This window comes from Octopus bimaculoides, chromosome 2, assembly GCF_046866305.1.
Source record: "Octopus bimaculoides isolate indiv1 chromosome 2, ASM4686630v1, whole genome shotgun sequence".
Taxonomy (NCBI): domain Eukaryota; kingdom Metazoa; phylum Mollusca; class Cephalopoda; order Octopoda; family Octopodidae; genus Octopus; species Octopus bimaculoides.
This window is the reverse complement of record NC_142929.1, coordinates 9251303-9270595: the sequence shown is the minus strand read 5'-3', so window position 1 is coordinate 9270595 and position 19293 is coordinate 9251303. Positions and strand designations below refer to the sequence as shown.

The window sequence follows — 19293 nt, the reverse complement described above, 5'->3', positions numbered from 1 at the left end:
TATTAGATATTTTTCATAGCAAATATAATTGCATTGTTTCTCAGGACGGAAAACACCGGAGAGATGTAAATTTCGATATTCTTTTCTACTCTAGGCACAAGGCCCGAAATTTTGAAGGAGGGAGGCAATCGATAAGATCGACCCTACTACGCAACTGGTACTTAATTTATCGACCCCGAAAAGATGAAAGGCAAAGTCGACCTCGGCGGAATTTGAATTCTCTGTAAATCTCGATATTGCATTAGAAAAAAGAGAGTCGAATTGTACAGTGAGTAAGGAAACAATATTTCGCGGAGAGGGACGAAAAGGTATGTTGTTGAATTTCCCAAACATATTTTTTTATTCTTTTAGTTGTTTCAGTTATTTGACTGCGGCCATGCTGGAGCACCGCCTTTAGTCGAACAATTCAACGTCAGTTCTATATTTAAGAGATGAGGAATTATGTACATTATTTACATTATTTACATCTGACAAATATTTGTCCTAATCTTGTTTGTTGTTAACACAACACTTTGGCTGATAAACTCCCCAGCTTTCATCAGGTGTATTGGGGAAATTTCGAAACTGGGCTCCCCAATACACCTGATGAAGGCTGGAGGGTATATCAGCCGAAACGCTGTGTTAACAACAGACAAGATGAGGACAAATATCCGTCAAATGTAAATAATGTAAATAAAATCCCCCTCAGGACTTATTCCTTGTAAGCCTAGTACTTATTCTATCGGTCTCTTTAGCCGAACCACTACGTTACGGGGACGTAAACACACCAACATCGGTTGTCAAGCGATGATTTAGGGACAAACACAGACACACAAACACATACATACATACATACACATATATATATATATATATATATATATATATATATATATATATATATATATATATATATAATATATATATATATATATATATATACGACGGGCTTCTTTCAGTTTCCCTCCACCAAATCCACTCACAAGACTTTGGTCCGACCGAGTCTATAGCAGTAGACACATGTCCAAGGATAAAAGGCAAAGTCGACCTCGGCGGAATTTGAACTCAGAACGAAATACCTACAGACGAAATACCACTAAGCATTTCGGAAATTTTTTTTTCCCACAAGGAGACAATAATGAGGGGACATTACAATCTGATATGGGGTCAGATTTCATGCATGAGTTAACAAAAGATGAATTTAGAAATTTTACATAAATATAAATAGTTCGAATGATAACACATACAAGACAACAATACAGAGTGGATTGGGGAGGGGGGATGTACTCGGATCCCACGAGCCCCGTGTCGGCACTGATGCTTTGGGTTCGTCCTGCGTTGTATTCGTGCGTTTTCATCCATACGCAGCATTCGTGCCTCATTCTTCCATCGATCTTGAAACATTTTCGCAGATAGGCATTTTTTCTCTAACCCTATTTTCCTTCTTAGCTGGAAGGTGAAGAAATTCACCAAGCCAGGGACAGAGATAAAAATGCCTATTATTAACCCTTTCATTCGCGTCTTCCAAATCACCTCTCTACTGATTGCTACTACGATGAGAAAGTAATTCTTACCTTCTTTCGATATGAAATCCGGTGGGTCAATTTTTACTATTGACTCAGTGGATAGCTGTACTTTTCCTGTACTTGATAACAGTTGTTCGGCATAAGTCCGCACATCTGACACCTCCGAACACTGAACAATATCGTGCGAGACTGTTTTCCTGTCCCGCCACATCTTGGAAAGGTCAGTGGGCTAGGGCCACTATGCTTTGCGAGCTTGTCCCGGACAGGTAAGGCTCCACGGTTGCATTGCCATGCCAAAGACTTCTGGAAGTTACCCAGCGTCTTCAGCCCGAATATACGTTGGAACAGACTGGCTAGTTGATTATCATCGAGACCTAGGGCTTCCCCCAAGGTGTCGTCACATGTCGCCTCTACCGACCCTCTATAGAAGAATGTGACAAAACCACTGCCGCAGGCGTTGTCCGAGAGATGGAATGTCTGGAGAGCCTTACGACATTCCGTAAACCATATACCCAAATTCGATCTACGATAGGACCAGGTATCCTGTCCACCGAAACAAGTGAACTTGGGAAGCATCTGTTTTGCCAGCGGAGACCACACCCGATCACCATCCAAATGGAACCACAGATGCCTCAACCTCAGCGCGTGCCTGCGCATCATCAGCCAAGGCATCCCTAGCCCACTCTTTAACAGTTGTTGGCAGCAAATAGAGCGTCTCACAAACGGATTCAAACCCTTCCACAAGAAGCGAAAGAACTGTTTTTCCAGCTTTCTCAACCACGAATCAAGGCAGGGAGCGACGGTTAGGCGGTAGGCGATGATGGATGCGATGAACACATTGGCCACCTCCACCCTCCCTTTCAGGGATAGCCACCGCCAAGACCAGGTCTTAGCTATGTGGGCCACTCTGCTCGCTACCTCGGCCCAGTTCTTCTCTATTTGGAGGCCTGGTCCAAGCCAGACGCCTAGCAACTTAATCGGACCCTCCATCAAACGTCCCACGACGCTGTCAGGAGGCATCTACTTGCCTCTCCAGGTGCCGAACTGCAAGCCGACTGCCTTTTCACGATTAACCTTTGCTCCTGCCACCGTCTCATATTCCTGAATGACATTGCCTACCCTCTGTAGGTGATCCATTTCGGTTACGATGATGGTGATGTCCGCGGGCGTTGAAACGGACTCTCCTCAACCTGGCTGTCTCGGGATGTCGCCCAATTTTCGCAGGTAATGATGGTCGACCCTATCAAAAGCCTTTGATTTGTCTAGATGGACCACTACTCCTCCCTTGCCAGAATCGTTATTAAAGCTGGATGGGGGGGGGGATTTGAGTTCTTCCTTTTGGTTAATTTCTTCCTTTTTTACCGTAGACCATCCGTGTTCGCTCCCAGCTGTTTGAATGTTTTCATTGCTGGGAGCCTGCTGATCGGTCTTGTGTGTCTCTGTCGCTTCTGCGTCCTTTTTGAGGGGCGTCTCCACCTTACCGGTAGGACAGTTTGCCCGAATGTGGCCTTTCTCTCCACATTCGAAGCACTAGGGTCTTCTCCCCTCCACCATTAGCTGTAAGGTGGTTTCTTCTCCCAGGTGTATGTTCTCTACGATCATTTCCAGGGTCTGAGGCGACACTTGGATAAGGACGTCGAGGTCTTGCGCCTTCCAGTTCTGCTGGTGTATTTTTGAGGCCTCTAATATCGTTATTTCTTCTTCTATCCCCATTAGTAGGGCTGAGAGTAGTAGCCATGATGCGTTTATTTCTGACAGGATTTCTCCTATCGTGATTTTTCACGTGCGCCTGCCTAAGTATGTTGGCAGCAATACAAAGTCCGTGGTTTTCAAAGGTTTTACTGAGTGTGTTTTTGCTTTGTCTTCACTTTTGAAATACACTACTACCGTGACAAAGCGTTTGCTTCTGGTCAAGTATTCTATATTTTGCCAGATCAGCTGTAGGCATTTTTATATAGCTTCTTTTGGTGCTTTGTCTAGTTTCTTTTCCTTCACAAGAGTTTTAAATACGTCTATTTTTTTTTTTTTCGCGGTTCCTTCTATAATTTCACTCGGGAGGGTGGCTTTTACGTCGTATCCCTCCTTTGCAAACATGTTTTGGTGTTTCATTATTACATTTTTGTCAATACAGTTTTTCTTTTTCCACTCCAGCCGCAGCTGCAAAATTAAACTTTTTTGCCGGTTCGACAAGTTTTTCTGCCGCCGGCATACTTAATATTTCACAGGTCTTTTCACAGTTGTTTCTTCTACAGAAGAAGTATTCATTTTTAACAAAATAAATTATGGAAAAACACCACAAAATAATTGATAATTCCCCACCTCATAGAGGGGAATAAAAATTCACTCCGTCTGTCACACGCAGAACGGTATTAAACACAACAATGAAAGAATTCAGCAACAACAATTTCAACGCTAACCTTCAAGCAAAGAATACACCACAGAATTATTCACACGTAACAAAACCGCTGAAATTTTCTCCCGGCAAGCTAACGTTTCTGCCAGCTCGACGCACCTTCTACATTATATATCAATAATGACTTAACTCTTATATATTTCCAAAAAGCACATTGAAATAAGATGTAAGCAACCCAGTCGTTCAAACACCTACCAAAACGCACAGACACACAGACACACACACAGATTTTTTTTATCTTTTGCTTGTTTTAGTCATTAGGCTGCGGCCATGCTGAGGCACCGTGATGAAGAATTTTTAATGATATGTATAGGCCACAGTAATTTTCTTAACATCTTAGTACTTATTCTATCGGGTCTTTTGCCGAACCGCTAAGTTATCGGGGACGTAAGCACAACAGCACCGGTTGTCAAGCGGTAGGATGTGGGACAATCAATGGCACAATGACACACACACACACACACGCACTCACACACACACACACATACACACACACGCACACACACGCGCACACACAGAAGGGCAGCCAGCTGGAAGAAATGCTTAGCGGTATTTCCATCTGTCAGACCTTTTCCTTTTCATGGGCAGCTCGATTAATCAAATTTCTTTAGCTAAACACTTTGAAACTTCATATACTGGTAGAATGTGTCATATGAAACATCTTTTACTCTTAGCATTGTTGAGAAAAGTTTCTATTTTCGAAGTTATTTCGTGTTAAAATTGTCGTGTTTCGGTAATTTCAACCAATCAATGACATCTATTGAGGTGAAAACAATTACTGCTATTGCTTGTCAACAACAACTATCGGCGGTGTATATTTCGTTTGTCACTGTTATTTATGACATCGTTCGTGCGTTTGTACTTGTTTTAGCTTTAGGGTTTTAGGGTTAGGGCTAGGGTTTTAGGGTTAGGGATAAGGTTTTAGGGTTAGGGATATGATTTTAGAGTTAGGGTTAGGGTTTTAGGGTTAGGGTTAGGGTTTTACAATTAGGGTTAGGGTTTTAGGGTTGGGTTAGGGTTTTAGGGTTGGGTTAGGGTTTTAGGGTTGGGTTAGGGTTTTAGGGTTGGGGTTAGAGTTAGGGTTGGGGTTTTCGGGTTAGGGTTAGGGTTACGGAAAATAGTGAACAATGAAGAAATTGGAGGGGTGCAAAACATTTCAGGAAAACAGAAAAAAAAACCTAAAAGCATCAGAAATGCACGAACGATTATGGCGGTGTCGTGAAGTAAACGTGCTTCGGATACACTCGTTTATTCATACGAACGTAACTTAGATGAAATATGTCATAAATAACAAACGAAATATACACCGCCGGAAGTTGTTGACAAATAACTGCAGTAATTTTATTCAGCTGAATACACGTCATTGATTGGTTGAAATTACCGAAATACGACAATTTTAACACGAAATAACTTCGTAAATAGAAACTTTTCTCAACAACGCTAAGAGTAAAAGATGGTCTATATGATACATTCTACCAGCATATGAAGTTTTAAAGTGTTTATTTAAAGACATTTAATTAATCGAGCTGCTAATGGAAAGGGAAAGATCCCGTCTGTCTTTACGTTGTGAGTTGAATTCAAATTCCGCCGAGGTCGACTTTGCCTTTAAATCTTCCAGGGTCGATAAATTAAGTACCAGTCGCGCACTGGAGTTGATCTAATCGACAGGCCCCCTACCACCAAAATTTCAGGTCTTGTGCCTAGAGTAGAAAAGAAAAGAATCGTTAGCACGCCGGACGAAATGCTTAGCGGTGTTTCGTCTGTCGGTATTTCATTCTCAGTTCAAAATCTGCCGAGGTCGACTTTGCATTTCATCCTTTCGGGGTCGATTAAATTAGTACCAGTTACGTAGTTGGGTCGATGTAATCGACTTAATCCCTTTGTCTGTCCTTGTTTGTCACCTCTATATTTTGCCCCTGTTGGCAATAAAGAAATAAATGCTATTCTATATTTTTGAGATGAGGAATTATGTACATTATTTACAAAGGACGGATAGGTTTCCTCACCTTGAAATTCCACTAGAACACCTGATGAAGGTTGAAGAGTACATCAGCCGAAACGTGCATTGCAAATAATTTGTCTTTCATGTTCCGGCGTCGATAAAATGAGTACATGTGGACCACTGGGGTCGATATAACCGACTAAACCTTCACCTCCCCTAAAAATCCTGGCATTGTGTTAACAGTGGTTAGTCGGCATTACTCCCAAAATAGGGCCAGCTTCTTTAGTGTATATAATTCCTTCCCTGTTCGGGACGCTGGTGCGGCCCAGAATTACTCATTCTTACCAGCTCTGTAGACTAGACCAGAGTGAAATGAAGTGTTTTGCCCAAGAACACAATTCATCACTCTGTTCAGGAATCGAAACCAACATCTTGCGATCGTGAGTCCAATACCCGAACCACTAAGCCATGCATCTTCACTCGTGCCTATTATACAAGGAATCGTTTTTATCGCTAAAGCAGCAGGCTGACAGAATCGTTAGAACGTCGGGCAAAATGCGTAGCGGCATTTCTTCTGTCACTAAGTTCTGAATCCAAATTCCGCAGAGACCGACTTTATTTTTCGACTTCCCCTAAAACATTTCAGGCCTTGTATCTATAATAAAAAAGAACTGTTATTCTTATGGTTGTTGTTATTGTTGTTAATATAGGTTATATACTTTCTCTTCTGAATATTTTATGATATTGATATGATATTAGTATTTATAATATTCCTTACTCATAATTCGATACCCTACTATCGTTATCTTCTGTACATGCTACCCTGGTCTCCTTTTCCTGATTTTGTTGTTAATTTTCCCCATTTATTTCCATCCAGTTTATTTTATCTCTTTATTTTTATATTCTATTTTTACATCTATATTTAATATTTATTACCTTATTTTCTTCAACCTTATTTGTTTTACATCCTCATTACTCATTTATTTCATTCTGATATTTCTATGACTATGTGGGCGTATATATATATATATATATATATATATATATATATATATATATATCATAAGTATGTTTATACCAATAAGTATGAACTTGCTTTTATTTATTTCCTATTTATTGTTTTTATTTATTATTATATGTTAGTATTGCTTTTCCTTTGATTTCTGTGGTCTCTCTGCGACCTCCTTGGTATATTTGCTTTTATCTTTTATCGATTGCTTGCCTCGTCATTATTAGAAATTTTTGTTTTTCATTTTAGGTTGGAGCGTGCTCCTTTGCTATATAAGGGAAACATTTCAATTGATTTTGAATTTCGATACTTTTTCATCTGACAAAATGATTGATCGATTATTCGTTATTAAAACATACGTAATGAAATCCCCGATATAGCAATAAGTATTTTTTTTTTCTTCATTTCAACGATAGGTGGTTCTTGCTACTCTGCAAGTAGCTCCAACACTTATATATATGGCACCCTATACACTATATTATTTGATAAAGGAATTTTTAATATTAGTGGAAAACGAGCCCTAATTGCTGGGGTAATTTTCACGCATTTCAGCGCTTCTATAAATATCGCTCTCTCTCTCTCTCTCTCTCTCTCTCTCTCTCTCTCTCTCTCTCTATATATATATATATATATATATATATATATATATATATATATATATATATATATATATATATATATATATATCCGTGATACAATCTTGTTTGCATCTCTTCTCTTTGAATACGAAATATAAGTTAGCAAAACTTTATTAAATGTATGAAAAAATTATTTTCTTCTCTAGGCACAAGGCCCGAAGTTTTAGGGGAGGGAGCAGTCGATTAGTACGCAACTGGTACTTAATTTATCGACCCCGAATGGATGAAAGGCAAAGGCAAAGCCGGCCTCGGTGGAATTTGAACTCAAAACGTAAAGACAGACGAAATATCGCTAAGCATTTCGCCTGTCATGCTAACGATTCTGCCAGATCACCGCCTTTAAATATATTGAATAACTGTTTCCCTGTTAATCGCTCTTATGGAAAATTATTTAGCAATTATATATAAGATTTTATCGACAGTTTTACAGCCAATATTAAAATAATTAATGACAATAAGCTAACAAGCGAGACAAACTGTATATACAAATATAGGATCTTTTTTAAAACGGGGGCCACATTTTTCATTAATGTTTTACGTAGTGTTTTTGGTAGCGAAAGACTTTCAAACTTCGTATACTTATCTATTTTGTGTTATAGAACAGAAAAATATTTTTGTATTCGAATTTATTTCATGTAAAAAATTGTCTTATTTCGATAATTTCAACCAATCACTGACAAGTATTCAGTTGTTTACATTTACTCCTTTGGCTCATTAAGCGATGTAAAGTGTATTTAATCTCCATACCTTCGTTTTATTTGCTTTTTTCATTTTAAATTTGCTTTAACCCTAACCCTAACCCTAACCCTAACCCTAACCCTAACCCTAGGGTTAGGGTTAGGGTTAGAGTTAGGGTTAGGGTTAGGGTTAGGGTTAATTGTTTCAGAATCGTTTGTTTATGTAGTCGGCACTTAATGTATATCGGCTGAATGGACGTCAGTGATTGGTTGAAATTACAGAAATACGACAACTTTAACATGGAATAATTTATGGATTTCTTTTTTTTTTAAGAAGACTAAGAGAAAAAGATGTTTTATATGACACATTCTACCAGTGTTCCAAGTTTCAAAGTGTTTCGTTAATGAAAAATGTGACCCCCGTTTTAAAAAAGATCCCAAATATATACACGCATATCCCTTTGATTGCTGATCGAAAACTAATGCAATAACCTATAGGGCAGAGAAGGCGTCTGAAAATCAAGCAAATATGCATAGTATGTATGTTTGATTTTCAGAAGTGATGACAGTATAAAGGAAAATAAATTTCCGAAAGATATTTCAACAAAGCATTTCATCCGGGAAGATGACCAAAAGAGAGGTATTTCAACCATTAAACTATGTTTGGTTATTGAAAGAGATGCAGTGCTGTAAAAACTGAATATTCTTCTAACTTAAAAATTGGACGTTTCTCTATTATAGTAAACCACAGAGAATTGTCATTAAAAAAAAAAACTGCAGATTATGTACAATTAGGTAAAGTGTCATACTTTCGGACTATTCAAATATGTGGAGAGAGGTGTCCGATCAATGCAGTCGCTCATGAAAACAGCTGCTTTAAAAAAATGGGAAGATATTAAGGATTAACTCATAAGAGCACGAACGCACGTACAACGCCTTCTTTTCCCCGTTGTTAGTTTAAAAATCAATTTTAGATGCGTCACTCTTTTATATCACCAAAGGTGAAATAACTTTCACCTCAGCAACCTCTGTCGCTACTATTTCAACTTTTAATTCTACTTCAATTCATCAAACTTAATTTCAACTTTCTACTCTATAATCAAAGTAAAATATTGATACTTCAATAATTCAACTCACCAGCATTGTAGCAATTCACCGCCCACTTGCCATAAATGATGTTTTGTTTTAAATCTCGAATCACCTCAATTTTAAATGAAATAATGCCATTTCATGTTAGTCAGTACAAAGAAATTAATTGGAAGTAATGCCCGTACTATAAATTAATCTGGACATGAACAACTGGAAGTAATTATCATCCGCTCAAATAACTTTCATGTATTGGTGCTGTGAAATATATTTCTTTCCATACTTTACTCTTTCATCTGAAGAATAATGCAGAGGCCTTCCCTAATGATATATTAATCAGAATATACAATATTGTAACACACTTGTCGACCTACCCGAACAAAAAACAAATCATATATAACACGTACACACACACACACAAACATATTAAAATAGACAGAAAAACTTTGAGACCAGCCTGACACCTGGGAAACACAAGTGCAAGGAAGCAAAAAAAGAAAGAAAGAAAGCGAGAACTGTTCACGTCCAGAGTCAACTGTTTCCGTTCTGTTCTAACAGACCACCTGTGCCGAACGTGTGACAAAGCCTTTCTAGCAGGCATCGGATTGATTGGCCACATCATGCCTATCTTCTTCTCCCAGTAGATGTTCTTGGTCCTCGTTGACAACGATGGACGAAGGATGATGATGGTGTATATATATAATATATGATCTGCATCAAAGAATTTCATAAACAAGAACGATAATTCGTTGATAAAATTGCTACTGCCACAACTAATAATAATAATTGTTATTATTATATATATAATTATGGTATAATCTGTTAAGAACGGAATAGAGTATAGTATAAAGCTCGTCCATCTGTGCTACCCAGTAGTAGTATTATAAGTACTTCCAGGTTTGCGGTTTGGCATTTGTCGTGTGTGGATATATAACTGAAAAAATTAGAGTCAACAAGAAGTGGTACTGTTGGACGTTTAGTTTTCAATGACTACAATTGTTTCCACGCAACGTAGTTCTCCAGGAGTACAGGTACTTGATTATGCAACTGTTTCCCTGCATTATGAGATCTAGTTGTTTTTCCTCAGGCGATATGTAACTATTGTCTCCGTAAGTTTGGAGTCGTAAATGCAGTCTTTCATTTGAACTCTTGCTATTTGTTTTATTTCTCTGCTTCTGTTTCTCTACTTGTCACTTTTATGACTATAGATAACCAAAAAGTGAAAAACATATATCAACAATTAACTAATACCAATATTTCAAATCTCCCTAATCTTTATGTGTGCTACCTAATTTGTTTGCCTTTTCAGATACCTCATATCTGTGGTGAAGTACATAAAATACTTATGTAGTCATAAATCACTAATGTCAAAATATTTTGTTTTTGCAAATATATGTTTCTAGTAAACGAATATTACGCTTTTTATTCTTGGACAATATATTTGTGTAATTTATTTATTGCACATACCTAAACATATAATAAATGTGAAATGATTTTTTTTATACTTTGCTTTTGTGATGCTGGTATTGTTATTTTGAAAGTTATCTATATTTCTGAACATTCCAGACAGTGTTTTCTGAATAAATTGCATAAAAGGAAACAGTTTTGGACTTTCAAGAATTTTCTCTAACATTCAAAACTTTTCTGGAACTTTTCATTACTACAATTAAGAACATAAGTACAAGGACCCTAAGCTCGCGACTTCAGTTTTTTTTTTCCTAATGGATAGGACTATTTGCATAAATGAGAGATGCGCTAAGAGGTTACAAGCAAGTTATATGTTCATTTTGCTATGTCTATAGCCAATATATTAATATAACAGCGAAAATGTTTTGTTGGAACAATACATCGTGTACTTTTGATTCCCCTTGCAAGCACTGAAAAAGAAAAACTTCGATACAACTTTTATTTGTGTGAAGAGGAGATTGTTTTAAAAAAAAATATCATAATGTTTGTTTTTAAATTTCAAAATATTGTTTTAAAAGTTCTAATATTATAGAAAAATATATCATATTTGAAATATGAAGGAGTACCTCTGACATATTAATCTCGGTAAACGAGATTTATATTATCTTCATGAAAATTTGGCTTTGCTCTTTCGAAGGATGGAACAATGGGGAAAGAAAGCTTTGAAGATTGTAGCCCAATAATCCCTGGAACACTGAAGCAATTGGTCCTTTTGCACAGTGCCGCCCAAAATGTTGTGTTGGTTTCTGCTATTTTGTGCCCGGATATCCATTATCGATAATCACAGTGTTATATTGTTCAAAGTTCCTTGAACACATTCTGCTGGAAAGGAAGAGATAGAGAAACTTTCTTCAAACGGGAGTAGCAAATTAGAACAAGACGAACACATTTTAGGTGCAGGTTTTAATTTCAGAGGTACAGGTAACAGAAATAAAGCCATAATAATATTCAAACCAACAAGACCACACAAATCTAAATTTCGGATCAGTGGAGCTGTTTTGACAAAGGTATGGACCTCGCAAATCAGACGGAGCAACACCTGAGCTTTTCACACGACAAGATCGGCTATGCTTCCGTCGAACTGAAATAAATGAATGAGAAAGATCTGTAACGCAAAAAGAATGACCTGTAATGCACATGGGTGACGCCTCTTTACTGATGTCCCATCCTGGAGCCACATGGCCGGAAAAAGCGACTGTTTCTTTTGTTGGTTCCTCACTCTGTACACCTGAAAAAAGAATGCACCAGTGACAAGACCATGTAAGAATTCCTGATGTTTGATGCAGCTTAATGAAAACTTCAAACTGGATTATTCCAGTTGTATGAAGAATAGTTTCAGTAACTTTTTCATACTATCTTTAACTTTGAGACAGAAGGAACTCTGTCCATTGTTCTCTCTGTAAGGACTTACTTCAACTGTGAACCATTTTGGAAGCTCTGAAATTTGTTGCTTCCACTATTGCACATGCAGTTAGGTTTTATGAAACAACCTGTAATGTCAGTTGCTAATAAGTCTACAGCGTTGAAGATTTATTCCCTAAGTTATCTGACGCAATTCCCTTTGTCACACTACTAATAAAGGAGGTCCTAGAGTGCACGGAATTTCTCAAAGATGGTTAGCAGAAAGAAGAAAGCAACTTCAAGGTTTAATGTCACAGTCACTAGTTGAAATTCTGGTGAAGAGTTACAGAGAATCGGGTGGTATGAGGTCATTGAAAATCTAGAACCTTTACGTTCATAGTAAATTCAAGGAATACACGGAGACGTAGAAAGTATGGAAATGGGAACATTTTTACGAGGATATATACGTAGATATACTGGAGTTTCAACGTGACTAACTATTACATTGCAATGGTAAATCTCAAGAAACTATTCACTTCTGTCATTTGAGTTCAGTTTCTATAAATACACGTTAATTTCACTTCCTATGTTCTTTTGTGTTGTTTTGTTTTTACTGAATTGAAGGAAGTGAAAATGTGTAAATTCGTCCGTTCATACATGGGAAGCAGTTAAAATTCAGAATATCCTTATACAAGTCACAAAAGCAAAGATTGAAAGGGAAATAGCCAGTTTCAATACTATTACATCATATGCAATTATCAAACAATATTGAATAACTAGGAGGAAAATTGTGTTACATAGCATAAATACTTATATCAGTCAATAATAATTCTATAAAGGGGCGTTTATGAGAGTAATAATTTGAATTCATAATATATATATATATATATATATATATATATACGGTTTAGATATAGATTCAAGGCTTGAATATGGTACTTATGCGAAGGCACCCGAATATCACATCCCAAAAGGATGGGTGATTAAAATCAAATAATAAGCAACACGGATTTCAAAAGTGATTGCAGTACGCACGTTTCATGCTACTTCAATTTATTTAAGTAATGTGAGCATTACCTTAAATGCAATATGAAGAGCAATCTTCAGCTGCACGAAAAAATGTAGAAAAAAAGACATATTACAAATGTGGCAACATATTAAAACCAAGTGGGAGAGAGCAGAGGAAGAATATCTAAGTCCATCTTGACATAGCAGGGTCTATCAGGCTAGTAATTGATTCTAGACAAAAGTTTTAACTGTCTCAGAATTCTATTGTTTCTTATCTAGTGGTGATAGCAAAGGGACAATTACTTCTAAAGAGAGGGAAGGTGTAAGCAGTATGCATGGGCAAGGCTATAAAAGTATTAGAATCTAGAGGTTTCACTGGTCATAGTAGTATCAGGTCATTTTATTACTATCAAAATGTTGAGGAATTAATGTTGAGGAATTATAGCCCTAGGTATATGGGTCAAATAGGTTTTTTACTTTTAGTCTGAATAGAGTAACAGTATAGTGGTACAGACAACAACAGAATTCTAACTAATGTTTACATAATAAGAGGTATGTTAATAAAATAAAATTAGATGTAGTTATCTTTCACAAAAATCATGAAATAATGTCAATATTGAATTCAGGAGCTCTGGATAGGGTGTAAAATTTAAGGATATTAAGTATATTAAGCAAATAGTGATCATGAACACTATTTTGAATTATCTTTAAAAAAACTTATTAGCTGACGATAATGATACTATTTAGGAGACACATAGGTAAGCCTTATTTATATAATGTGAATAAAAGATAAAAATTATTATCGGATTTATATTAGTTTATAATAATGTGTATACTGATGTTTAAGGGACTGAGAAAAGAAAGGATGTTAGGAAATAACAAGGATAATCAATACAGGAATCTGATGACTGATTTAAGTAGATTAGATGTTAAGGATAGAGATCAGGAATATATGTTGTAAAGTTTCAATTACCAAAATAAATATGTGCTAGTTGATAGTTCTAGATGACTATAATAGAAGTAAGGTACTATAAATTTTGATAACTTTAGTTGTTTAAATAAAAGTCCTATTTTTTAAAAAAATTAAAAGTGCGAGTAGAGCAATGCACACATGATACCCTAAGGTCTAATCTATTATTGATTAGATTAGGATTGTTCCTAAGTTTAAAAATTTCATATATTTCCATAGAACACAATTCACATCCATATCTATTATTTCTATAAGGTTGTGCTTTTCTTATAATTTCCCATTTAAGGCTAAAATTAATACTATTGTCTTTTAACTCCCAAATTTTACTTGCCAAAGTTGTACTATTTGCCTTATGTCTAAGTCTAAATGAAGATTTATGGTTATATATTCTCTGTTTCAGGTTAATACTACACCCTATATAAATATAATTCTCTGTTCTAGTACTAATGATGCATCTGTACACTACGTTGCGGGTACAACAAAATCCAAATAAAGGACAATGGGACTTTTTTCTACAGTTGCACATGGTGGGGTTATCAACTCCACCTATATTATTTCTAATATCTCTATTATTATTATTATTACAATTATTTACACTAATATCATTTATCAATTCTTCAATTCTATTATTAGGTATATATTGGCTATTACCATCATTATTTAATTCATATCTTGATGCGCTATTAGTTGGACTTATTCCTTCCACATTTGGCCTATTGATATTATATGAATTATGTCTTTGATCACTATTACTTCTGTTGGAGTTGGGTCTATCATCAACTTCAGTCAAAACTGTAACGTCGTTACTGATATATTCTAATTGTTGGTTGAAATTATGGTTTATAGGAATAAGTATATTGCTACTATCTTCATAATTTCTTTCGTTATTGTTATTTTCACTTCTATTTGTATAATTATTGGTAGCATCATTATTGGTATTAGATGGATTATTATTTGCATTCATATGGCCACTATTTGTAATTTCATTAATTCTAGCTGACTTGATGTTTTTTTTTGTTTAACCTAGCTATGATTGTACCTACATTAGGAAGGGTAGAGTAAGAAATTCTGATTTTATGACAAGAGAAGATTTTACTATATCTGTGAGAAGAAGGGAAATTTTTTTGTAAAATATTCATGAATTTTTTTTTTTATTTTTTTTTTTATAAATATTTGTGGATATTGCACAGTTGAAGGGTATATTTAACCAGATAGAATTTTTATTTTTTCTCTTAAATTTATTGTGTGGGTGGGTATGGGGTGTGCTATGATTACTATTATTTTCTAGTACAATATTATTATTGTGATTAGTAGTTCTTTTAGTTGTGGGATGTTTACTATTTTTCTTATTTGATTCAACATTACTGTCTATTAACATAGGTTTATTATTAGCGTTAGTATATAGTTTGCTATTAAGTTTACTATTAAAATGCACTTTATTACTTTTCTTATTAGTTAGATTTTTAGGTAAATAGGGTTGTTTTTTATTTGGTCCATTGTTGTTACTATTTAAGTTATTAGGTTTGTTATAACATCTATGATTATTATTATTATTATTATCTCTATTATTGTTGTTATTGTTGCCATGTGCACCACTATCACTATTATTATTATTATTATTATTATTATTATTATTATTATTATTATTATTATTATTATCTGTATCAAGAAGAGATGTTCTACCAGGGTTAAGGAAAGCAATATTTTGAGTATATCCAGCTTTAGACAAGGCCATATTATAGTAGCTAGAATTAGAATTAAATATATCAATGTTGGAAGATAATTTAGTAATTCTTTCAGAAATATTATTAACTAAAGAATTTAATACATTAGGTGGATGATTGGATAATCTACTTACATATCTAGTAGTTTCATTTTCTTTTCTATATGGGTGGTATAATCTAGTTTCTATGTTGAGAGTGGTATCTAAGAAATTTACAATTTTATTACCATATTCATAAGTAATGTCTAAGTTAAAACTTTAAAAAAATTTTCTGATTTTCTTTCTTATTCTCTCAATGAATGAGTTGCTATTACTAGGGATGATGAATAAAGCATCATCTCTATATAGACCACATTTTAGTTCAGGGATTTCTTTGTTTAAGCAATATAAGAGGTAAGTCCCTACTAGGTTTGTAACCTCAGCTGAATCGCTCGATCCCATTGGTATATCAAAGTTTTCTGGGGTATCGGCTCTCGTCCAGAGCTTTTTATCAAATTCTATAATGGTTTTTCTAGCCAATAAAATAATGTCTATCTTATCCCTAGTAATGAGGGAGCGATTCATAGTAAAAATGAGGGCTTTATTTAGGAGAATAGGGGATATGCTAGAGTAATAATTATTTATATCAAACTGAATAAACGAGAAGTTTTTAGTATTGTCAATAGATTTAAACCAGTCTAGTGCTTCTTCTGTATTGATCCATAACTTTAAGGACAAATTAGGAACTAATTGAGGTAGAATCCTGTCAAGTATAAGCTTACTGAGTCTGCCAATGTCAGACTTAGATGGGCAAATGAGTCTCACTGATGGGTTATCTTCGAAATTCTTTTTATGATCTTTTAAATTAATCCTGGGTTCAGTTGGAACCAGTGGTTCAGTCCTATCTGTTAGGTCGTAGTCCTGCATAATTTTCTTGATTTTTAAGTTGATCTCAGATAGATTTCTTTTAGAGGTTATTTTGTATTTGGAGTTAAGCTCCTTCATGATCAGTTTTTTATAAGTAGTATAATCCAGTCGGTACAAGTTTCCAGTTTTGTCAGCAGGGACTAGAATGCCCGGTTTGTTCTGTATTGACTTGATGAATTCCTTAAGCTTTCTTAGATGACAGTTTTTTCTAAGTGGATGCTTCCTATATTTTATATTAGCTATAAGATCAAAAAGATCTTTTTCAAAGTTTTCTAGTAGTGGGTTAGGAGGTGGATTTTTTCTACTCTTAAACATCTTCTTAAAATAGGTCCTATCTTGTGTTTCAGTTGATGGGTATTTCATTTTTCTATCATGGTGGAAGGCAATCCACCTCATTCTTCTAATAAAATCATTAGTTCTGTGGATTAACAGCCACATATAAGTATCCTTACTATGTAAGGGAATGTCTTTCAACGAAAATTCTACATTAACCTTTTCCATCCTGTTGAACAAAAAAAAAAAAAAAAAAAAAAAAAATTCATGAATATTTTACAAAAAAATTTCCCTTCTTCTCACAGATATAGTAAAATCTTCTCTTGTCATAAAATCAGAATTTCTTACTCTACCCTTCCTAATGTAGGTACAATCATAGCTAGGTTAAACAAAAAAAAACATCAAGTCAGCTAGAATTAATGAAATTACAAATAGTGGCCATATGAATGCAAATAATAATTCATCTAATACCAATAATGATGCTACCAATAATTATACAAATAGAAGTGAAAATAACAATAACGAAAGAAATTATGAAGATAGTAGCAATATACTTATTCCTATAAACCATAATTTCAACCAACAATTAGAATATATCAGTAACGACGTTACAGTTTTGACTGAAGTTGATGATAGACCCAACTCCAACAGAAGTAATAGTGATCAAAGACATAATTCATATAATATCAATAGGCCAAATGTGGAAGGAATAAGTCCAACTAGTAGCGCATCAAGATATGAATTAAATAATGATGGTAATAGCCAATATATACCTAATAATAGAATTGAAGAATTGATAAATGATATTAGTGTAAATAATTGTAATAATAATAATAATAGAGATATTAGAAATAATATAGGTGGAGTTGATAACCCCACCATGTGCAACTGTAGAAAAAAGTCCCATTGTCCTTTATTTGGATTTTGTTGTACCCGCAACGTAGTGTACAGATGCATCATTAGTACTAGAACAGAGAATTATATTTATATAGGGTGTAGTATTAACCTGAAACAGAGAATATATAACCATAAATCTTCATTTAGACTTAGACATAAGGCAAATAGTACAACTTTGGCAAGTAAAATTTGGGAGTTAAAAGACAATAGTATTAATTTTAGCCTTAAATGGGAAATTATAAGAAAAGCACAACCTTATAGAAATAATAGATATGGATGTGAATTGTGTTCTATGGAAATATATGAAATTTTTAAACTTAGGAACAATCCTAATCTAATCAATAATAGATTAGACCTTAGGGTATCATGTGTGCATTGCTCTACTCGCACTTTTAAATTTTTTAAAAAATAGGACTTTTATTTAAACAACTAAAGTTATCAAAATTTATAGTACCTTACTTCTATTATAGTCATCTAGAACTATCAACTAGCACATATTTATTTTGGTAATTGAAACTTTACAACATATATTCCTGATCTCTATCCTTAACATCTAATCTACTTAAATCAGTCATCAGATTCCTGTATTGATTATCCTTGTTATTTCCTAACATCCTTTCTTTTCTCAGTCCCTTAAACATCAGTATACACATTATTATAAACTAATATAAATCCGATAATAATTTTTATCTTTTATTCACATTATATAAATAAGGCTTACCTATGTGTCTCCTAAATAGTATCATTATCGTCAGCTAATAAGTTTTTTTAAAGATAATTCAAAATAGTGTTCATGATCACTATATGCTTAATATACTTAATATCCTTAAATTTTACACCCTATCCAGAGCCCCTGAATTCAATATTGACATTATTTCATGATTTTTGTGAAAGATAACTACATCTAATTTTATTTTATTAACATACCTCTTATTATGTAAACATTAGTTAGAATTCTGTTGTTGTCTGTACCACTATACTGTTACTCTATTCAGACTAAAAGTAAAAAAACCTATTTGACCCATATACCTAGGGCTATAATTCCTCAACATTAATTCCTCAACATTTTGATAGTAATAAAATGACCTGATACTACTATGACCAGTGAAACCTCTAGATTCTAATACTTTTATAGCCTTGCCCATGCATACTGCTTACACCTTCCCTCTCTTTAGAAGTAATTGTCCCTTTGCTATCACCACTAGATAAGAAACAATAGAATTCTGAGACAGTTAAAACTTTTGTCTAGAATCAATTACTAGCCTGATAGACCCTGCTATGTCAAGATGGACTTAGATATTCTTCCTCTGCTCTCTCCCACTTGGTTTTAATATGTTGCCACATTTGTAATATGTCTTTTTTTCTACATTTTTTCGTGCAGCTGAATATTGCTCTTCATATTGCATTTAAGGTAATGCTCACATTACTTAAATAAATT

At 34.7% G+C, this 19293-nt stretch overlaps 1 long non-coding RNA gene across 3 annotated transcripts in view; it reads left to right on the top strand.

Moving 5' to 3' along the window:
• Window positions 1–19293, top strand: part of LOC106876595 (uncharacterized) — a 92422-nt gene that overhangs the window by 53620 nt on the left and 19509 nt on the right. For 2 of the 3 annotated variants that reach the window (XR_016238147.1, XR_008266470.2), the window contains exon 3: window positions 95–308. The exons of the other annotated variant lie outside the window; for it this stretch is intronic. This is a non-coding gene — a long non-coding RNA (uncharacterized LOC106876595). The remainder of the gene's footprint in view (window positions 1–94; window positions 309–19293) is intronic. 3 annotated transcript variants of the gene reach the window in all.